The 23,194-nt window shown below is 38.1% G+C and overlaps 1 non-coding gene across 1 annotated transcript; it reads right to left on the reverse strand.

Annotated features, from left to right (window-relative positions):
* Positions 1 to 3,154: 3,154 nt before the first annotated feature.
* On the reverse strand, positions 3,155 to 3,344 carry LOC122894777. Its single transcript, XR_006381843.1, has one exon. It is a non-coding gene; the product is annotated as a U2 spliceosomal RNA (small nuclear RNA).
* Between the last annotated feature and the right edge of the window lie 19,850 nt (positions 3,345 to 23,194).

Genomic DNA, 23,194 nt, shown 5'->3' on the forward strand with positions numbered 1-23,194 from the left:
GGCTCCTTGCTTGGCAGGGAGCCTGCTCCTCCCTCTGACTCTGCCTGCCATTCTGTCTGCCTGTGCTCGCTCTCTCTCCCTCTCTCTCTCTCTCTGATGAATAAATAAAATCTTTAAAAAATTTTTAAAAAAATAATACATTATATGGTAATTTTAAAAACTTAAAAATATATTTTTAAAAAACTTTACCATCTTCCAATATATTTGGTTGGCCCAAATATTTACTATTGGCAGGTGTTGAGATGTTGTGTCCTTCCCCTAATGGAAACTGTATAGCTTCTGGTAATAACTGAAGAGGTAAATCAGACAAATCCCCTCTCTAAAAATAACAAAAATACTTGACAAAATAGAAAGTTCAAATCTGTTTTCTTACTGATTTTCTATGTCTTGTTATATTAATTACTGTGAGAGATGTGTTAAGAATTTCACAACAAGGATGCCTGGGTGGCTATCAGTTAAGCGTCTACCTTTGGCTCAGCTCATGATTCCTGGGTCCTGGGACAGAGCCCCATGTTGGGCTCTGGGATATCTAATAGATTTAGATATAGATATAGATAGAAAATCTTACACAGTTATAGAGGCTAAGAAATCCCAAGATCCTCCATCTGCAATCTGGAGTTATATCTTGGTGTATTTTTTTTTTAAGACCTTTCTCTCTCTTTCTTTCTTTCTTTTTTAATTTGACAGAGATCACAATATGCAGAGAGGCAGACAGAGACAGAGAGGAGGAAGCAGGCTCCCTGCTGAGTAGAGAGCCCAATGTGGGGCTCAATCCCAGGACCCTGAGATCATGACCTGAGGCCAAGGCAGAGGCTTAACCCACTGAGCCACCCAGGCGCCCCTTGGTGTATGGTTTTTATAAAAATGTATCCCACTTGGGTTTTGTTGAACTTCTTGAATCTACAGATCAAGATTTCCTGGTGCTTCTGGGTGGCTCAGAAGTTAAGCATCCGATTCTCAATCTCAGCTCAGGTCCTGATCTCTGGGTCCTTAGGTCAAGCCCCCTGTTGGCTCCATGCTGGATGTGGATGCTACTTAAAATAATTTTTAAAGGGCGCCTGGGTGGCTCAGTGGGTTAAGCCACTGCCTTCGGCTTGGGTCATGATCTCGGGGTCCTGGGATCGAGTCCCGCATCGGGCTCTCTGCTCGTTGGGGAGCCCGCTTCCTTTTCTCTCTGCCTGCCTCCCTGCTTACTTGTGATCTCTCTCTCTCTGTCAAATAAATAAATAAATAAAATCTTTTTAAAAATAATAATAATTTTTAAAATGTTAAAGAAGATTTCCTGACCTTATATCCACAAAAGTCAGTGGTATAAATCCAACCCAAGTCTGAAGGCCAGAACACCAGGGGAGCCAGTGATGCAAATTTTAGTGCAAGGACAGAAAGCTAATGTCCCAGCTCAAGCAGGGAAGTTTGATGATTTGAAGGTCAGCCCTCAGGTTTGTCTCTTCTCAAAAGATAATATTAGAAGAATATTATCATGATCTTGGATTAGGAAAAAAAACTAAATGGATACAAAAGAACTAACTACAAGGGGGAAAAAAAAGTATTTGGCTACATTAAAATTAAGAATTTCTGTTCATCAGAAGCAACCATTAAGAGAATAGAAGGGAAGCCATGGAGTGAAAGATATTTGTAACACATATAACCAATGGCGGGTACATAACTAGAATCGACAAAGAACTGCTACAAATTAAGACACCAATTCAGGGGCGCCTGGGTGGCTCAGTGGGTAAAGCCACTGCCTTCGGCTCAGGTCATGATCTCAGCGGGATTGAGTCCCGCATCGGGCTCTCTGCTCAGCAGGGAGCCTGCTTCCTCCTCTCTCTGCCTGCCTCTCTGCCTACTTGTGATCTCTCTCTGTCAAATAAATAAATAAAATCTTTAAAAAAAAAAAAAAAGACACCAATTCAGTGGGGAGGTGGGGGGATGGCCAAGCCTTTTTTTTTTTTTTTTAATTTGTTTGAGAGGAAATGTGAAGGGGAAGAGCAGAGGGAGAGGGAGAGAGAGAGGCAGACTCTCCCCTGAGAGAGATTCCAACACAGGGTTCTGTCCCAGAACCCTTGATCTCATGACCTGAGCCGAAAGCAGACACTTAACCAACTGAGTGACCCAGGTGCCCCAAAAATGATCAAGTCTAAAAACATACTTCACCAAAGAGAAAAGTCGGATGGCATACATACACACAAACACAAATGCACACGCACATGTAGGTGATCAATCTCATTAATAATCAGGAAATTATATCTTATAACTGCAATGGTATCTCTTTATACCCTGACACAATGCCTAAATCAGAGAAACTAACAATGCTAAGTGTTGACAAAGATGTGGAGTAATTGGAACTGGGATTAAATGGGAGTAAAAATGGATACAACCACTTTAGAAAAGCTTAGAGAGGTGCCTGGGTGGCTCAGTCATTAAGCATCTGCCTTCGGCTTGGGTCATGATTCTAGGGTCCCAGAATCCAGTCCCAAGTTGAGCTCCCTGCTCAGTGGGGAGACTGCTTCTCCCTCTGCCGCTGCTTGTGTTCCCTCTCTTGCTGTCTCTCGCTCTGTGTCAAGTAAATAAGTGGAATCTTTAAGTTAAAAAAAAAAAAAAACAAAAAAGGATGGAAGAAAGAAAGAAAGAAAGAAAAAATAGATTAGAATTATCTAACAAATTTAGAGAACCACATGTTTTTTGACCCAGAAATTCACTCAAGTATATAGTTTATGGGAAAACATACTACATAGCAGTAGTATTTGTAATAGCCCCAACCTAGAAACCCAGCAAATGTCAATTAATAGTAGAAGAGGTAGGGACTCCTGGGTGGCTCAGTGGGTTAAGCATCTGACTCTTGATTTCAGGTCAGAACATGATCGCTGGGGCAGGGGCTCAACCTGGCATAGAGCTCTGCAGTTAGCACAGTCTGCTTGTCCCTCTCCCTGTCACCCCCTCTCTCTTTCTCTCTCATAAATAAATAAATAAAACACCATATTGTGTATTTATACCTACACATCCAGGAAGCCAGACACAAGCCTCCAGCCCAGACACTAGAAGGCAGAAGCATCCAGCACACATGATCTCAGATAAACAATCCTCCACAGCTCAAGCTGAATTTAGACACCTAGGTATTTCCCCTGAGGGGTTGCACTTTGTGATAGAAAAGAACTATCTTCTCTTTGTGATAGGAGGTACTGCAATACCAGGTCAAATGCATGGAGTAGACAAAGCAAGCTCCTATTCCATATCCTTGGTCCAAAAATCCACTTAATAGATTGTCCTCAGATAGAGGACATATCATATTAAACTGAAAAGAACAGATACTGCACTTGATCTTAGCCAAAAGGCCAAGAAGTAATTGCTTAACTTTTATTTTTTTGTTTTAAAATAATTATAGATTCACAGGAAGTTACAAAAATGGTAGAGTTCCCATGAACCCTTCATCCAGTTTCTCCAAATGATTACGTCTCTTGTAACTATACTATAATATTGAAATCAGGCATTAATATTGGTATAATGTGTGTATATATTTTTACATGATTTTTCTCATACAAAGATTCCTGATGCACTTTAATGAAGACCCAGAACTATTCCATCACTACAGATATTTCCCCGTGTCACTTCTTTATAGTTACACCCACTCCTTTCTCCCACCCCCACAAGCCTAACCCCTTGGCAACTGCTGATCTATTCTCTGTCTCTGTAATTTTTTCACTTGAACAATGTTACATAAATGGAACTATAGAATATGTGACCCATTGAAAGTATCTTTTCTTTACTTAGCATAAGTCCCTTGAGATCCAAGCTGTTTCATATAGTAACAGTTTGTTCCTTTTTGTTGCTGAGTAGTTTTCCATCATATGAATGTACCACGGTCTGGTTTTTGTGTGAACTCGAGTCATTTTTCTGGGGCAAATGCCCAGGAGTGTGAAAGGCATGTCAAAAACAAAAGCTTAGTATTGCTAATAAAAAGAACCTCCAAAAGTAGAAAACAAATAGTCATGCTGTATGTATGCTTCATTTTTTAATAAAATGCCAGACTCTTCTGGTGTGGCTTTACCATTTTATATTTCCAACAGCAATTTATGAGACTTCTAGGTTTTCCATATTCTTACCAGTGTTTGGTATTTTCACTTTTTAAAATTTTAGCTGTTTTATTAGGTATGTAATGATGTGTCATCAAAAGTTGGGACTTTTAGGAGCGCCTGGGTGGCTCAGTGGATTAAAGCCTCTGCCTTTGGCTCGGGTCATGATCCCAGGGCCCTGAGATCAAGCCTCTCCTTGGGCTCTCTGCTCAGTGGGGAGCCTGCTTCCCTCTCTCTCTGCCTGCTTCTCTGCCTACTTGTGATGTCTCTCTCTGTCAAATAAATAAATAAAATCTTTCAAAAAAATTCTTTTTAATGGGGAAGTATAATTATCTCATCACCATTTGTTGAAAAAAACTATTCTTCGGGGTGCCTGGGTGGCTCAGTGGGTTAAGCCGCTGCCTTCCGCTCAGGTCATGATCTCAGGGTCCTGGGATCGAGTCCCGTATCGGGCTCTCTGCTCAGCAGGGAGCCTGCTTCCTCCTCTCTCTCTCTCTCTGCCTGCCTCTCCATCTACTTGTGATTTCTCTCTGTCAAATAAATAAATAAAATCTTTAAAAAACAAAACAAAACAAAACAAAAAACTATTCTTCCCATGCCGAATTAATCTTAGCAACATTGTTGATACTCAGTTGATTGAGGATGCCTCTCGGTGGCTCAGTTGGTTAAGGGTCTGCCTTCAGCTCAGGTCCTGATCCAGGGGTCCTGGGATCTAGTCGTGTGTTGGGGAGCCTTCTTCTCCTTCGCCCTGCTCATGCTCTCTCTCTGATAAATAAATCTTTTTTTTTTTTTTAACAAAAAAGAATAAACTCGGTTTATCTATTTCTAGACACAGTTGTGCTCCTTTGGGCCACATGTCTATCCTTGCAGGATTGCCACACTGTCTTGGTTATTGTAGCCTTATAATAACTCTTGAAATTAGATAGTATGAGTACCCAAATTTGTTCTCCTTTTTGGAAATTATTTTGCTCTTTGAGATCCTTTACATTTCTGTATAAATTTAAGAATCCATTTTTCAATGTTTATGAAAGATCTTACAGGATTTTGAGATTGTGATGAATCTATAGATCAATTCAGAGAATTACATCTTAACAGTATTGTCTTCCAAATGTGTATGTGGTATTGTCTCTCCATTTAGTTCAATCCTCTTTACTGTCTCTGAGCAATGAGTAATAACCTTCAACATAAAAACGTTGCATTTATTTTGTTAGATTTAGTCACAAATATTTCATGTTTTTGATGCTTTTATAAATTATATGATTTTCTTAGCTTCATTTTAAAATTACTTGTCAACAGTATACAGAATACAATCAATTATGGTACATTGATCCTGAGTCCTGATACCTTTTGAAACTTGCAAATTATAGCAACTCTTTTTATAGATTCTCTTTTTCTTTCCAGATAGACAATAACTCTTTTCCAGTCCATCTTTCTTTTTTTTTTTTCCCTCCTTTGCCTTCTTTCAGTAAATTGAACCTCACAGTAGTGAGGTATACAAATGGTGAGAGCACATTTTCTTGCACTGTTCCAGATCTTAAGAGGAAAGTATTTGATTTTTAAATGTTAAGTATGATCTTAGCTCTAGTTTTTTCTTTTTTATTTTTTTTAAGATTTTATTTATTTATTTGACAGGCAGAGAGGCAGGCAGAGAGAGAGAGAGAGAGAGAGAGGAAGGGAAGCAGGCTTCCTGCTGAGCAGAAAGCCCAATGCAGGTACTTGATTCCAGGACCCTGGGATTATGACCTGAGCGGAAGGCAGAGGCTGTAACCCACTGAGACACCCAGGTGCCCCTGAAGCCTCTTTTATAAGAGCATTAATCCTATTCATGAGGACTCTGCTTACATATGAATGGGGGGGCACAAACATTCAATCTATAGCAAATTTGCATACCATTTAAACTATACAATTCAGTGATTTTTAGTAAATTGACAAAGTTGTACAACTGTCTCCACAATCCAGTTTTAGAACATTTCTATCACACCAAAATAATTTCTCGTGCCCATTTGAAGTCACCTTTGTTCCCACATCCCAGCCCTAGGCAACCACTAATATACTTTATTTTTCTATAGATTTGCCTTTTCTGGACATTTCATATGAATGGAATTATACAGCATGTGTTATGCATCTAGGTTCTTTGAGATTTATTCATCCTGTAGCCTGTGTGTCAGTTGTTTGTTCCTATATCCTGCTGATATTGTTCCATTACATAGATATAACTACCACATTATGGTTGTATCTATGCTAGTTGATAGACATTTGGATTGTTTCCACTTTAAACTCTTATGAATAATGTTGCTATGAAAATTTGTATACAAGTCTTTGCATAGACTTGTTCTCATTTTCTTGGATAGACATCTAGGAGTGGAATTGCTGGGTTTTATTATAAATTTATGTTTAATTTCTAAGAAACTGCCCTAGTAGCTGTACCATTTATATGTCCATCAGCAACATATGAGGGTTCTATTTCTCCATATCTTTGCCAACACTTGTTTATTCTCTGTCTTTTTGATTATAGCCATACTAGTGGGTGTGAAGTGGTATTTTGTTGGAGTTTTAATTTGTATTTCCTTAATTTCCATATATTTTCTTTTGTAATATACCTATTCAAATATTTGTCCATTTATAATTGGGTTGTTTGGGGGTTTCTTTTAAATTTCTATCACTACTTTTTCTATTTATGGGATTTCTAATTGTATTTTTTAATTTTATTTGTTTTATAATTTCTTGTTATATTTCATAAACATATGTTACTTCTTCATTGATATCTTTGAGGATCTTTTTTTTTTTTTTAAGATTTTATTTATTTATTTGACAGAGAGAGATCACAAGTAGACAGAGAGGCAGGCAGAGATAGAGAGAGAGGGAAGCAGGCTCCCTGCTGAGCAGAGAGTCCGATGCGGGCCTCGATCCCAGGACCCTGAGATCATGACCTGAGCCGAAGGCAGCGGCTTAACCCACTGAGCCACCCAGGCGCCCTCTTTGAGGATCTTTAAATAATCATATTTTCTTTAGTTTTAATGGAAAATTTCAAACATAGACAAGTGGAAAAAGCGTATAGTGAATGTTCATGAATTCATCACACATCTTAATATGTCTCCCATCTCTTTTGTGAGGTTGGTTCTTTAGAAAACCTTGTCTTGGTTACACGAGACACACCTATTGAAACCCTTCTCACATGTAACGAGTTTCCCCATGTACATGGTACTGTTGGGATAGTATGGCTTCTCTATGTCATGCAATAACTGATCTCTTTATGACTAGTAACAGAATGTTCTAAAATCCATGGTTTTTGTCTTACCCAGCCTTTGGATTTCAGATAAGCTATACATTCCAATAGGACAGGAGGGGATGATATTCAGGAGGTTTTACGTACAGAATAACCCTCTTGCAAAGCTTATGTCTTGACTTGGTGAGAGATCACCAACTCCTAGAAGAATTTTCTTTCTTTTTTTTTTTTTTAAAGATTTTATTTATTTATTTGTCAGAGAGAGAGTGAGCACAGGCAGACAGAGAGGCAGGCAGAGGCAGAGGGAGAAGCAGGCTCCCTGCTGAGCAAGGAGCCCGATGTGGGACCCGATCCCAGGACGCTGGGATCATGACCTGAGCCGAAGGCAGCTGCTCAACCAACTGAGCCACCCAGGCATCCCCTAGAAGAATTTTCTAATAAGAGATTATGGGAGAGTTCATTACCAGACTCCACTTTGGCTTCTATATCAACCTCCCTCTCATATGTTTACTTTTAGTTGAGCTCACCTCCTTTCTTTTTTAAAATAAGTGCTCTCTACATCCAATGTGGGGCTTGAACTCACAACCCTGAGATCAAGAGTCACATGTTTCACCAACTGAGCCAGCAAGACACCCCAAGCTCACTTTCTTTCTTTCTCTCTCTCTCTCTCCCTCCTTTCTTTCCTTTCTTCCTTCCTTCTTAGATTGATTTGCTTATTTTAGAGAGAGAGATAGAAAGAGAGAGAGAGGGGTGAGTGGCAGAGGGGGAGAGAGAGAAAAAACCTCAAGCAGACTCCCTGCTGAGCATAGAGCCTGACATAGGCATCAATCTCATCAATCTCATCAAACCTTGAGATCATGACCTGAAACAAAACCAAGAGTCAGATGCTCAACCGACTGAGCCACCCAGGCACCCCTGACCTCCTTTCTTGAAGAGTTATAGATCTCACTGTGGTAAAGGTCACCCCAGCTTCCTTTCCTTCACAAAACTCACTATGGGAATTATTGTAGGGATGTTGTTAAGAATGTTTACTGTCATACAGTGTCCCTTTAATGGTAATATTTCTTTCAGGTTTCAATATAAGGAAAATTTCTGCTTCTGAAACATATTACCCTAATGACTCTTGTGAATCTTATAACTGATCACATTAATTCATTGGCTTTGACTGAAAGGATTCTAAAACTAAACTTGTGGCTCACATCTAAAAATTGTCCAGGATTCTATGGTATGTATTTCTTGTGTCATAACTAATTCAGGCTGAATTTTGATATCTTCCTTTGTCATTGTTTTTCTAAAGTGTTAATATTTTTAAGTTTCTACCCTGATATTATTTTTATTCATGTAAGTCAAAAAATAAATGCAATTAGAGAATAGGGCTAGGAATGTTTTCACACGCACAAGAAATGGTTTAAAGTAGCACCTGTATCACGGAATTAATGAATATTTTACATTTTTTTTAATATTTTACATTTTAATGTAAAATCATAGTTTCAGATTTTTAGATTGTATCTCTAAGCTTTTTCTCATCATTAATCAGGTTTTTGTTGCACAGTCCAAAAGTGGAGAAGTAGAAAATATTTGTCCTATAACAAACATTTTAATTTTATTTTTCTAATTTTTAAAAAAGATTTCTTTAATTTACTTGACAGAGAGCTAGAGGACACATGTAGGCAGAGCAGCAGACAGAGGGAGAGGGAGAAGCAGGCTCTCTGCTCAGTAGAGATGCAGGGCTTGAACCCAGGACCCTGAGACCATGACCTGAGCCAAAAGCAGAAGCTTAACCCACTGAGCCACCCAGGATCCCCAAGACCCATTACAATTCTTAAACATTCATACAGAGATGAGTAAAGCAAAGGACTTATCCTTTACAAGGTCACAGTAGAGTGAGAGAAGGGTAAATAAATTAATAAAATATTCTAAATTCTCTAATAGTGGTTATAAACATAAGTTTATTAATACAAAGCGGGGAAACATGGACTCTAATTGCAAAGCTAAAGGAAGATTCAGAGGTTATGACATTGGCTTTGTTTTTGTGTTAGGGGAAAAGGTATTAGTCTTTTACTATTAACTCTGATATTAGCTGAAAGTTTTTTAAAGATGCCTTGTTTTAGAATGAATGATTTAGAATTTTTTTCCCATTCTTTGTTTTCTGTAAGTTATCATGAAAGGGTGTTGAATTTTGTCAAGTGATTTTTTTTAATCTTTAGAGATGATGATATACTTTTCTTTTTTAGTGTAATGATATGATAAATTACATTGATTGATATTTTATCAAACCACCCATGTATTCCTGTGATAAAATACACTCGTTAATGGTGTATTATTGTCTATTTTTATATATGGCTAGATTTGATTTACTAAAATTTTTGTAAAGATTTAGCCATCTATGTTCATGAGGGATGTTGGTCTAAGTTTTCTTTTAATATTTTTGCTCTTGGTTTTAGGGAAATGGTGGCCCCATAAATGAGTTGAGATGTATTTACTTTTGTATTAGCTATAAGAGTTTGTGTAGGATTGGTATTCTTTGTTCCTTAAATATTTTATAGACTTCATCAGAGAAGTCATCTGGACCTCAAGTTTTCTTTAGGGAATTTCTAAAACAATGAATTCAATGTATGGATCTGAAGTGAAATCCTTTTCCTCATTCCTGATGTTGGCAATTTATTTCTTCTCTCTTTTGTTAATCCTTAAATAGTCTGGTTATTAGTTTATCTGTTTTACTGATAGCTTAGAGAACCAGGTTTCACAGATTCCTATTACTTTTGTTTTCTATTTCATTGATTTCTGCTATTTTTGTGGGTTTTTTTTTTGTTTTGTTTTTATGTGTGTGTGTTTGTTTTTATCTTTGGCCCCTTTTCCCATTTCTCTTAACCTCCCAACCCCTGCCTTTGGCAACCACCAATCTGTTCTCTGTATCTGTGATCTTGTTTTTGTTTCTTTCTTTAGATTACACATATAAGAAAGATTATACAGTATTCTTTCTCTGTCTGACTTATTTCACTTAGCATAATGCATCAAAGTTCATCTATATTGTCACAAATGACAAGATTTCCTTCCATCCTTTTTATGTGCTAATAATAATCCATCGTCTATATATACCACAATTTCTTAAGCCATTCATCCATCAGTGGACATTTAGGTTGTTTCCACATCTTGGCTACTGTAAATAGTGCTCGGTGAACATGAGGATACATAGATCTTTTCAAGTTGTTGTTTTTATTTTCTTTGGATAAATACCCAGAAGTGAAATTTCTCAATCATATATAGTAGCTCTATTGTTAATATTTTTAGGAACCACTGTACTGTTTTCCATAATGACTGTACCAATTTATATTCCTACCCACATTGTGCAAGGGTTCCCTTTTCTCCACATTCTCTCCGACACTAGTTATCTCTTGTCTTTTTTTTTTTTTTTTTAAGATTTTATTTACTTATTTGACAGGCAGAGATCACAAGTAGGCAGAGAGGCAGGCAGAGAGAGAGAGGAGGAAGCAGGCTCCCCGCCGAGCAGAGAGCCCGATGTGGGGCTCGATCCCAGGACCCTGGGATCCTGACCTGAGCCGAAGGCAGAGTATTTAACCCACTGAGCCACCCAGGCGCCCCAGTCTCTTGTCTTTTTTTTCAGTCTCTTGTCTTTTTAAACTAGTCATTCTGATCAATGTGAGGTGATATCTTATTGTGGTTGTGACTTGCATTTTCCTGATAATTAGTGATTTTGAGCATCTTTGCCTGTGTCTGTTTGCCATCTGTATGTCTTTGGAGAAATGTGTATTCAGGTCCTCTGTTCATTTTTTCATTGCATTGTTTGGGGTTTTTGTGACTGAATTACATGCATATTTATATATTGTGGATATTGACTCCTTATCAGTGTACATAATCTGCAAGTATTTCTCCCATTCAGTAGATTGACTTTTTATTTTTATGTATTTATTTATTTTTAAAGATTTAATTAATTAATTAATTTGAGAGAGAGAGCATACATGAGTGTATATGAGGGAGCAGGCAGAGGCAGAGTGGAAAGTAGAAAGAATCTGAAGCAGACTCCATACTGAGCCCAAAGTCAGATCATGACCTGAGCCAAAACCAAGAGCTGGGTACTTAACCCCTTATGCCACCCAGGCATACCCCCTATTTTTTGTTGACTGTTTTCTTTGCTGTTCAGCTTTTTAGTTTTTATGTAATCTCACATATTTTTCTTTGTTATTTTTACTTTCAGTGTCAGATTTTAAAAATCAGGGCGCCTGGGTGGCTCAGTGGGTTAAGCCGCTGCCTTCGGCTCAGGTCATGATCTCAGAGTCCTGGGATCGAGTCCCGCATCGGGCTCTCTGCTCAGCAGGGAGCCTGCTTCCCCCTCTCTCTCTCTGCCTGCCTCTCTGCCTACTTGTGATCTCTCTCTGTCAAATAAATAAAATCTTTAAAAATCATCCCCAAGACCTATATTAAACTCCCCACCAATATTTTCTTATAGGGTTTTATGGTTTCGGGTCTTATGTTCAAATATTTAATCCATTTTTTATTGATTTTTGTATATGCTATATGATAGTGTTCTAGTTTTATTTTTTCGCATGTGACTGTTCAGTTTCCCCAACACCATTTATTGAAGAGGCTATTTTCCCCCATTGTATATTTTTGACTCCTTTATTCTAACCTAATTGACCATATATTTGTGGGCTTATTTCTGGCTCTCTGTTCTTTTCCATTGATCCATGTGTCTTTTTATGCCAATACCATACTATTTTGATTACTAAAGCTTTCTAAGTTGACCCTTGGACACAAGTTTGAACTGCATGGATTCACTTATTTGCAGTTTTTTCTATACAGTATAGTAATGTAAATGTATTTTCTCTTCCTCATGGTTTTCTTAATAACTTTTTTCTAGCTTACTTTATTTATAATAATATAGTATATGATACATATAACATATATAATATGTTTTAATTTACTGTATTATCAGTAAGACTTTTGGTCAACAGCAGGCTATTTGTAGCTAAGATTTGGGGAGTCCAAAGTTACACAAGGATTTTTGACTGCCTGGGAGTTGGTGCTCCTAACCCTGTGCTGTTCAAGGAGCGACTGTAATAGAGTTCGAAATCAAGGACCATCCTGCTTCCAGCTTTGTTCTTCTTTCTAAAGATTGCTTTGGCTATTCCAGATCTTTTGTGACTCCATATAAATTTTAGGATTGTTCTATTTCTGTGAAAAACAGCATTGTAATTTTTTTAAAAGATTTTATTTATTTGTTTGACAGAGAGAGATCACAAGTAGGCAGAGAAGCAGGCAGAGAGAGAGAGAGGAGGAAGCAGGCTCCCTGCTGAGCAGAGAGCCCGATGCAGGACTCGATCCCGGGACCCCGAGATCATGACCTGAGCCGAAGGCAGCGGCTTAATTCACTGAGCCACCCAGGTGCCCCAGCATTGTAATTTTGATCAGGATTTCATTGAATCTGTAGCTTGCTTTGGGTAATATGGACATTTTAACAATACTAGTTCTTTCATTTCATGAGCATGCAATATCCTTCCACTTAAATTGTGTCCACTTCATTTTTTTCCCTTAATCTCTTGTAATTTTCAGTGTAGAAGTCTTTCACCTACTTGATTAAATTTATCCCTAGGTATATTAGTCTTTTTGATGTAACCGTAAATGGCATTATTTTCTTAATTTATTTTTCTTATAACTTAGTGTAGAAAAATGCAACGATTTCTATGTATTGATTTTTTTTTAAAGATTTTATTTATTTATTTGAGAGAGAGAGACAGTGAGAGAGAGCATGAGCGAGGAGAAGGTCAGAGAGCGAAGCAGACTCCCCATGGAGCTGGGAGCCTGATGTGGGACTCGATCCAGGGACTCCAGGATCACGCCCTGAGCCGAAGGCAGTCGTCCAACCAACTGAGCCACCCAGGCGTCCCTATGTATTGATTTTTTATCCCACAACATTACTGAATTCATTTATTGTAACAGTTTTCTGATAGAGTCTTTAGGATTTTCTATGTACAGTATCATGCCATCTGCAAATAGTGACAGTTTTACTTCTTCCTTACCAATGTAGATGCCTTGTGTTATTTTTCTTGCCTAATTACTGTGACTAGGTCTTCTGATACTATGTGGAATAAAAGTAGAGAACATACTCATATTGTTCCTGATCTTAGAGCTTTTCCACTGAGTATGATGATAGCTGTGGGCTTATTGTATATTGCCTTTATTATATCAAGGCGCATTCCCTATATACCGACTTTGTTTAGAGTTCTTTTTATCCTTAGTGGGTGCTGAGATTTATCATACTCCTTTTCTGCATCTGTTGAAATGATCATGTAATTTTTCTCCTTTTTTGTTAATGTGGGATATCACATTGACAGATTAGCAGGTGTTGAGCCATCCTTACATTGCTGGAATAAATCCTGCTTCATCATGGCATATAATCCTTTTAATGTATTGTTGAATTTGATTTGCTAATATATATATATTTTTGATTTGCTAATATTTAATTGACGGTATTTGCTTCTATGTTCACCAAGGGTATTGGCCTGTAATTTTCTTTTTTGTAGTATCCTTGTCTAGTTTTGGAATCAGGCTAATGCTGACCTCATAAGATGAAATTGGAAGAGGTCCCTCCTCTTCCACTTTTGGAAGACTTTGAGAAGAATTGATTATTACTCATTCTTTGAATATTTGATAGAACTCACCCATGAAGCCATCTGGTCTTGGGTTTTGTTTATTGGGAGGTTTTTCCTTTATTGATTCTATTTACTTTTTAGTAATTGGTCTGTTCAGATTTTTTTAATTTCATGATTCAGTCTTTGTAGATTGTATATGTTTCTAGGAATTTATCCATTTTTTTCTAAGTTAATTTTTTCAGTTTTCCATTTCATTTCTGCTCTTATTTTTCTTGTCTGAAATATTTAATGTTTATTTTGTTTCCCATAAGTTTATTTTGTTTTCCAGAGATTATATTATTTTGTAAAATATTTTATTCATTTGAGAGAGAAAGAAAGAACATGAACTGGAGGGAGGAGAGAGAGAGTGAGAAGCAGACTCCCCACTGAACAAGGAGCCCGATACAGGGCTAAATCCTACGACCCCTAGGTCATGACCTGAGCTGAAGGCAGAACCATCTGAGCCACCCAGGTGCCGCACCAGAATTTATATTATGTATAAACACAATAACATAGTACATAGACATAACAGATCTCAAATGATTTCTATAAATAAAATTTCAAGCACAATGTCCTGAACACAATTAAAGATGAAGCACACACACACAGACACATACAGGTACACACATACACACACACAAAAGATGAAGAAATACACAAAGAGACAAAGTGCCATGTGTTAAAATGAGAAGGAGAACCAAACAGAAGAAAACAGTTCACAGGGACTCCAGAAATTGTAATTATCAGGTATAGACTTTGTAAGGCAACTATGATCATTGATGAAAATCAAACTGAGGGCACTTGGGTGGCGCAGTCAGTTAAGCATCCAACTCTTGATTTCAATTCAGGTCATGATCTCAGGGTTGTGAGATTGAGTCCCACATTGGGCTCTGTTCTGGGCGTCGAGCCTGTTTAAGATTCTCTCGCTCCCTCTCCCTCTGTCCCTCCTTCTCTCTTAAGAAAAAAGAAAGTGGGGGCACCTGGGTGGCTCAGTGGGTTAAAGCCTCTGCCTTCAGCTCAGGTCATGGTCCCAGGGTCCTGGGATCAAGCCCCGCATCTGGCTCTCTGCTCAGCAGGGGGCCTGCTTACCTTCCTCTCTCTCTGCCTGCCTCTCTGTCTACTTGTGATCTCTGTCAAATAAATAAATAAAATCTTAAAAAAAAAAGTGACATAGCAGATGTTGGGGAAAAAATAGAAATTCCAGAAATGAAAATATGTAATACCAAATTTTAAAAAATGGTTTAGGGGCACCTGGGTGGCTCAGTGGGTTAAAGCCCTGCCTTCAGCTCAGGTCATGATCCCAGGGTCCTGGGATCGAGACCCACATCAGGCTCTCTGCTCATTGGGGAGCCTGCTTCCTCCTCTCTCTCTGCCTGCCTCTCTGCCTATTTGTGATCTCTGTCTGTCAAATAAATTAAAAAAAAAATGGTTTAGTGTATTAGTCGCAATTGAAGAGAGAATTAGGTGACTAGAATAAATTTCAGAAGAAATTATCTAGAATGAAGCTGGCAGTAATTAGATATTGTATAAATAATATATTGTTTTACTGTTTAATTATTATATTATTGCTAATAAATATATTTTATAAATAATACAATATAAGAAACCAGAGACCTATTACCTGACTGAAGTGAGAGTTTCTAACATATTTAGTTGGAGTCCCAGAAGAGAAAGGGAAGAAATGGATCTGAGGCAATATTCTGAAGACATGATTGCTGATAATCCACTAATTCAAGAGGCCTTACAAAGTTCAAGCAGAATATGTAAAAATAAATCCTCATCTAAACATGTAACAATGAAACTTTAGTAAATCAAGACAAGGAGAAAAATGTTCAAATACCTAGAAAAAAACGATTAGCCTTGAGGAAGCTGCAGTTAAACTCACCACTGACATCTCAATGATGCAATCTTCAAAAGACAGTGAAATGGTATCCTCATGGTACTGCGGGAAAATAAGTATCATCCTAGAAATGCTTCAGTAATGAAGACAAAATTAATGTATTTTCAAAGAAAGTAAGACATTGTCAGTAGAAGATAAATGTTATAGAATATTCTATAAGTTATTCGTCATGCAGAAGGAAATCTTGCCTGAAAGATCAGATGCAGAAAGCAATGACGACCAAATAAAATAATAATTCTGATGGTAAATCTAAATCACATTGACTTTGAAAATTTGGGATGTGAGAAAGTAATAATTTCTTGTGGCATTTAAATAATAACAGTTATAATATGTAATAAAACATATTGTAAGTAATGTGTGTGTATGTGTCTGGGGTGTGTATGTGGTAAATGTTGTTAAAATATTTGTGGATTCTCCCCAGAAGGATAATAAAGGGATCAATATTAGGTTATTAGTTAAGTAAGGATTACTTTCTAAGGTAACCACTAAGAGATTGAAACAGGGTGTAACCACGCAGAGATGCCACTACCCACTTTCTACCCACTAGGATGACCATAATAAAAAGACACATTAACAAGTGTTGGCAAGGATATGGAGAAATGAAAACTCTCACATACTGTTGAAAGGAATGTAAAATTGTGCAGACACTGTGGAAAACAGTTTGATGGTGTTTCAAAAACCTAATCATAAGGACACCTGGGTGGTCCAGTGGGTTAAGTATCCAACTCTTGATCTCAGCTCAGGTCTTAATCTCAGGGTCATAAGTTCAAGCCCCACACTGGGCTCCACACTGGGCGTGGAGCCTTCCATATAAAACAAAAACCTGGGCGCCTGGGTGGGTCAGTGGGTTAAGCCGCTGCCTTCAGCTCAGGTCATGATCTCAGGGTCCTGGGATCGAGTCCCGCATCAGGCTCTCTGCTCGGCAGGGAGCCTGCTTCCCTCTATCTCCCTCTCTGCCTGCCTCTCCATCTACTTGTGATCTCTCTCTGTCAGGTAAATAAATACAATCTTTAAAAAAAAGAAAATAAAACAAAAACAAAAAAAATAAACATTTGGAGCACTTGGGTATCTCAATTGGTTAGGTGTCTGGCTCTTGATCTCAGGTGAGGTCTCCATCTCCGGGTCAGGAGTGCAAGCCCCACATTGGGCTCCATGCTGGACATGGAGCCTACATTTAAAAAAAGAAGAACAGGGCGCCTGGGTGGCTCAGTGGATTAAGCTGCTGCCTTAGGCTCAGGTCATGATCTCAGGGTCCTGGGATCGAGTCCCGCATCAGGCTCTCTGCTCAGCAGGGAGCCTGCTTCCTCCTCTCTCTCTCTGCCTGCCTCTCTGCCTACTTGTGATCTGTCTCTGTCAAATAAATAAATAAAAATCTTTAAAAAAAAAAAAAGAAAAAGAACAAAAACCGAAAAGGTAATCATATAATTACTTATGACTAGTATATACCTCAACAAATTGAAAACAGGGACTCAAAACAACTACATGTAAATGAGTGTTCTTAACAGTATTATCCGCAGTAGCTAAAAGGTGGAAATGATCTATCAAGAGATGAATAAGGGGGTACCTGGCTGGCTCAGTTGTTAGGCACCTGCCTTCAGCTTGTGTCATGATCCCAGGGTTCTGGGATTGAGCCCCTCATCAGGCTCCCTGCTTGATGGGAAGCCTTCTTCTCTCTCACCCACTTTCCCTGCTTTGTTCCTTCTCTTGCTGTGTCTCTCTCTGTCAAATAGGTAAATAAATCTTTTTTAAAAAAGAGATGAATAAGTAATTTTAGAATTTTGTAACTCTTCTTCAGTTCCGGGGGTTTCTTATCATTTCTTTCATAATTTCTTCTCTCTCTATTCTTTGTTCTCCCTTCCTGGAACTTCTAGTAGATATTTTACTTCTAGGTTTGGTCCTCTATAACTCATCTTTTCTTTTGTGTTTCTTTTCCTTTCTATCTTATATCCTGGAAAATTTTCTTGCCTTTATCTTTCAACTTTTCTGTTGAATTTTAGTTTGAAAAATGATCATTTTAATTTCTAAGAATTCTTTCCTGCTTTTTAAAGAAATAACATTCCTGGGGCGCCTGGGTGGCTCAGTGGGTTAGGCCGCTGCCTTGGGCTTGGGTCATGATCTCAGGGTCCTGGGATCGAGTCCCGCATCGGGCTTTCTGCTCAGCAGGGAGCCTGCTTCCCTCTCTCTCTCTCTGCCTGCCTCTCCATCTACTTGTGATTTCTCTCTGTCAAATAAATAAATAAAATCTTAAAAAAAAAGAAATAACATTCCTTTCCTCTTATAAGGATGCAGTATCATTTTTAATTTCTAAGATATGAGGGGTTTAAAATATATTCTCCCTTGTTTGTTCAATTGTATCTACTCTCTATAGTCATTTTAAAAAATGTTCTTCTTGGTCTCTTTCGTGTTACAGGTTTCTCAAATATCTGACATATCTTGGTTGTAAATAAATATTTTTTTTAATTTTTTTAAAAAATTTTTATTTATTTATTTGACAGACAGAAATCACAAGTAGACAGAGAGGCAGATGGGGGGGGGAAGCAGGCTCCCCACTGAGCAGAGAGCCCGATGCGGACCTCAATCCCAGGACCCTAAGATCATGACCTGAGCCAAAGGCAGAGGCTTTAAACCACTGAGCCACCCAGGCGCCCGTAAATAAATATTTTTAAGGGGTCCCTGGGCGGCTCAGTGGGTTGAGCCTTTGCTCAACCACAGGGCTCAGGTCGTGATCTTGGGGTCCTGGGATCGAGCCCGGCATCGGGCTCTCTGCACGGTGGAGAGCCTGCTTCCTCCTCTGTCTCTGCCTACTTGTGATCTCTCTCTGTCAAATAAATAAATAAAATCTTTAAAAAATAAATAAATACTCTTAAATGATGTACTGCATTGAAACTAATGTGAAGTCTGTGTGAAAGGGTGATATGTCCTGCCAGAGAGCTGTGGGCAGGTGGGGCCTGTAAGGATTTGAATGTGAGGTATTTGGTGTAGTTTTTTTTTCATACCAGCTGCTCTACTCTAGTTCCTCTCAACCAGTTCAATCTGTTTCTTTTCAGAAGTCCCTATCATTTTTAATTTCAAGGCTTACATGCCATATATTCTTTACACAGTGAAGAGAGGTGTGGAAAGTTTTGACCATGCCACATGTAGACTTACAATGAATCTCTCTCTCTCTCTTTAAAGATCTTATTTTTAAGTAATCTGTACATCCAATGTGTGGCTTAAACTCAACCCCTAGATGAAGTCTGGGCTCTACCAGCTGAGCTGGCCAGGCGCCCCTAGTTGAATAATTTTTTAAATATATTTTTCTGTTTGAAGATCATCTTAAATATACATTGAGAAAAAATGTAAAACTTTAGGTGGTCTGAAAAATGAACTTAATGTTGAGATGTTTAAGAAATTTTTATTCAGCAGGTGGCACTATTTCCTAGTTTAACTCAATCCTGAATTAGTGTTTGAAGTGTTCAGAGTAGAATGATTTTATTTATCTTTATAATCCAGATAAAATAAAAGTTTCAGAGTTTGGTCATAATCAACTTTGACCAATTTATATTTTCTGAACTTTTTGAGCAAATTTCAAAGTAAGATATTAAACTAAAATCTCAAAATAATCTTTTCAATGTTCTTAAACGATTGTGTAAAAATGACTTAGGCTGTAGCAAAATGTAAAAATAATTAAAATCTTACCAGAAGCACTGAGTACTAAAAGTCATCTTTAGTACAACTTTAGTACATCTGACTAAAGTCAGAATGAAGTTGTTGAATATTTTAAAAATCTCCTTTCATTACATGGGCAGTTTTATTTAATTCCTTTTTTCTTCTGTGTATTTCCTTCTGAATACTAACCCTTATATCTGTATTTCAAGTGTACTGTATAACCTATAATCGAAACACAGTCTCTGTTTGCAATCCCATAACCCAAAATAATAGTCAAGATACACATTAGGCAGTTAAACGAATACCCGTATGGTTTCAGGAAACATTTCCTGTTTAAGGAAAACTATATGACCTATGAGTAGCAAGCAAGTACATAGAAACATCTTTACTTCCCATTCTGAAATTGCAAATAATTTGCCAGTATCTAAATCACACATAAGGGGCACCTGGGTGGCTCAGTGGGTTAAGCCTCTGCCTTCAGCTTAGGTCATGATCCTGGGGTCCTGGGTTGGAGTCCCGCATTGGGCTCTCTGCTCACCAGGGAGCCTGCTTCCCTTCCTCTCTCTCTGCCTGCCTCTCTGCCTACCTGTGATCTCTGTCTGTCAAATAAATAAATAAAATCTTTTTTTTTTTTTTTTTTTGGACAGTGAGAGAGAGAGAGAGACCACAGTAGGCAGAGAGGCAGATGTGTGTGTGGGGGGGAAGCAGGCTTCCCGTTGAGCAGAGAGCTGGACGTGGGGTTCGATCCCAGGATCCTGGGATCATGACCTGAGCCGAAAGCACAGGCTTTAACCCACTGAGCCATCCAGGCGCCCCTAAATAAAATCTTTTTTAAAAAATCACACTTGAAACTGTAATATTCACAAGGTTTATATAAATCTTACTAGGTCTGAAGCAAACCATTAAAATGTTAGAGCTCTGATACTGGAGATTATGTAAACTAAACCTTTTTTTTTTTTTTGAAGTTTTTTTTTTTTTTTTTAATTTACTCATTCGACAGAGAGAGAGAGATATCACAAGTAGGCAGAGAGAGAGAGGAGGAAGCAGGCTCCACACTGTGCAGAGAGCCGGATGTGGGGCTTCATCCCAGGACCCTGGGATCATGACCTGAGCCGAAGGCAGAGGCTTAACCCACTGAGCCACCCAGGCACCCCTGAAATCTAAACTTTTTAATGATCAGAAACTTGTGAATTTTTTTTATTGCTAACAGAAGAGAGTACTTCAGAAATTATGGATTTTAAGAACAGCACTGCAAAAGAATTCCAAAAAGAGTTAAAACAACTTAATATAAAATTTTACCAATAAATCTTTTACCAACCTTGACTAAGAATATAAAAATCCTGGTAATTGACAGAGTAAAATATTTCTGAGAGCAGTTGTCAATCAATCCAAACACCTCAGTTGTGACACTAGGGTTATATGACCATGGTGAGTGGTGGCTTTCTCTTTCATTTTCCTCGAGTTTTATTTGAAAATATACTTCATAGAAGCATGGCCTCAAACATTTGGACAGATAGCCAGAAATATTTCAGGATACTTGAAGTTTCAAATGCTTGTCTACAAAATTCCAGGCATTCTATGTTTCCTTGCTAGTCTATAATTTGACACCTCACTCACTCTTTTAGAAACTGAGCCACGTGGATAGTATGAATGCTTGATAATTCAAATGTATCTTGAAGGTTGCATTCCAAAAGCGGTCAAAGAAACTTTAAAAATTATAAAAAGTCATCAAAATTATACTCTTTTGATGTTATCCCCCACCAAATAACTCCTCAATTTTTCAGTCTATAATTCTTAAAAGTTTCAACAGATTAAAAAATGACTTCAGGGGGCGCCTGGGTGGCTCAGTGGTTAAGCCGCTGCCTTCGGCTCAGGTCATGATCTCAGGGTCCTGGGATAGAGCCCCGCATTGGACTCTCTGCTCAGCGGGGAGCCTGCTTCCTCCTCTCTCTCTGCCTGCCTCTCTGCCTGCTTGTGATCTCTGTCTGTCAAATAAATAAATAAAATCTTTAAAAAAAAAATGACTTCAGAGTAGTTTAGTAGTAACTAGGAAAGAAGTACTGTCTCTAATGGTTCTTCTGTTTCTCTGTTTTTCTGCCTCTGTATGTATAATAAAGATAATAATCTTCAAATAAACATAGTCTGTGTTTGTAATTTTATAAGCTAAAATTAAGTTTTATATATAATGCTTTAATAAGGTCCTGTGTTGCCTCAACTAAATCAGCGGTGCTGTAGAATCTATAAAATTTTCTTTCCAGTTTCAAGGTTCAGAGATATCTTCGTACATTAATTGGAGAATAAAATGTTGCAAATCACTAAGAGCTCTGACTAGTGCATCTCTTAGGTCCTTTAATTCTTCGTAAACCTTTTCATCTGGGGAAATAGTTCAGTAAATATTTTCAGCAAGTTCCCAAGGTCTCCCTATCTCATTACATTAAATCTCCAAACTTTGCTGCATTTTTTTTCAAAGAATTCGCAAAGCTGACCCACAATCAGTTACTCTCACTTGCAAACTTGTATGTAATTGTGAAGTATGCAATGGTTGGTGGGTATGCCAGTCTTTCCCCCTGACTTTGGTCACAAAAAAAAAAATTGTAGAATTTTTCCTTTTTCCATTTATTGTAGGTGACCCATTAATTCAGCTTTCCTTTCTTTTGTTTTTTTCAGCTCAATATTTCCATGTTTAGAGCAGGCTTCTCAAATTCCTGCCTACCACATAGTTAGGCACTGCTGACCCATATATGCAGATTAATTTGGTAGATATTATTTTGCACAGTTTCAGGCAGGCAGAATTTGATTTGGACTATATGTTGGGTGGTGTGATCTTTCCACAGGGGAGTAAAATTAATGTTTGGAACCATTCAAATGATTCAATTAAGATTAAGGATTTCTGGTTTCTTAGTGGCAAAATTGAGACTAGAACCCCAACCCAATCTCCTTATTCCATAAATTCAGTAAATATTTATTCAGCAATATTTTTCTACTGAAGGGAAGAGGATCTTTTTTTTTTAGTTTAGTTTTTTTTTTTAGTTTTTTTGGAAAAGACAGGTGTGTATAAATATAACACTTCGAATGGAAGTGTACACAAAGATTGAAGAGAGTACAGAGGTAGGAGTGATGATTAGCTCTATTGTGAGAATGGGGAAGCAAGGTAAGGAAATGCTTCATAGAAGAGGGCTTTGAGGAAAGGATAAGAGTTTGCTAAATAGGTAAAGCAGGAGGGAGGGATATGGAGGAGAGGGGGAGGATATTTTGAGACAGAAGGAATAGGAGGTGCCAAGGCAGGTAGATATTGTAACAGTGTATTTCTTCTGGAGAACTACAAGTAGTTTGAGAAGTTTGGTCAAATCTAAACAGGGGCAAGCAGTAGGATGGCGGGAACGGGTGGTGTGAAGTAACTCTGGAAATTCTGAATTTTGAAGAGCTCTAGTTGCCAAGCTAAGGACTTGGGGCTTCATTGCGAAGGTGATGGAACATCCTTGAGGGATTTTAAGCAACTTAGTGTCTCAATCAGTTTCTTTTATTTTTTAAAGAAGATTTTATTTATTTATTTGACAGAGAGAGAGGCAGGCAGAGGGAGAGGGAGAAGCAGACACCCCACTAAGCAGAGAGCTTGATGTGGGGCTAGATCCCAGGACCCTGGAATCAAGAACCGAGCTGAAAGCAAATGCTTGACTGATTGAGCCACCTAGGCACCCCT

The sequence above is a fragment of the Neovison vison genome, chromosome 13, assembly GCF_020171115.1.
Source record: "Neovison vison isolate M4711 chromosome 13, ASM_NN_V1, whole genome shotgun sequence".
NCBI classification, from domain to species: Eukaryota; Metazoa; Chordata; class Mammalia; order Carnivora; family Mustelidae; genus Neogale; species Neogale vison.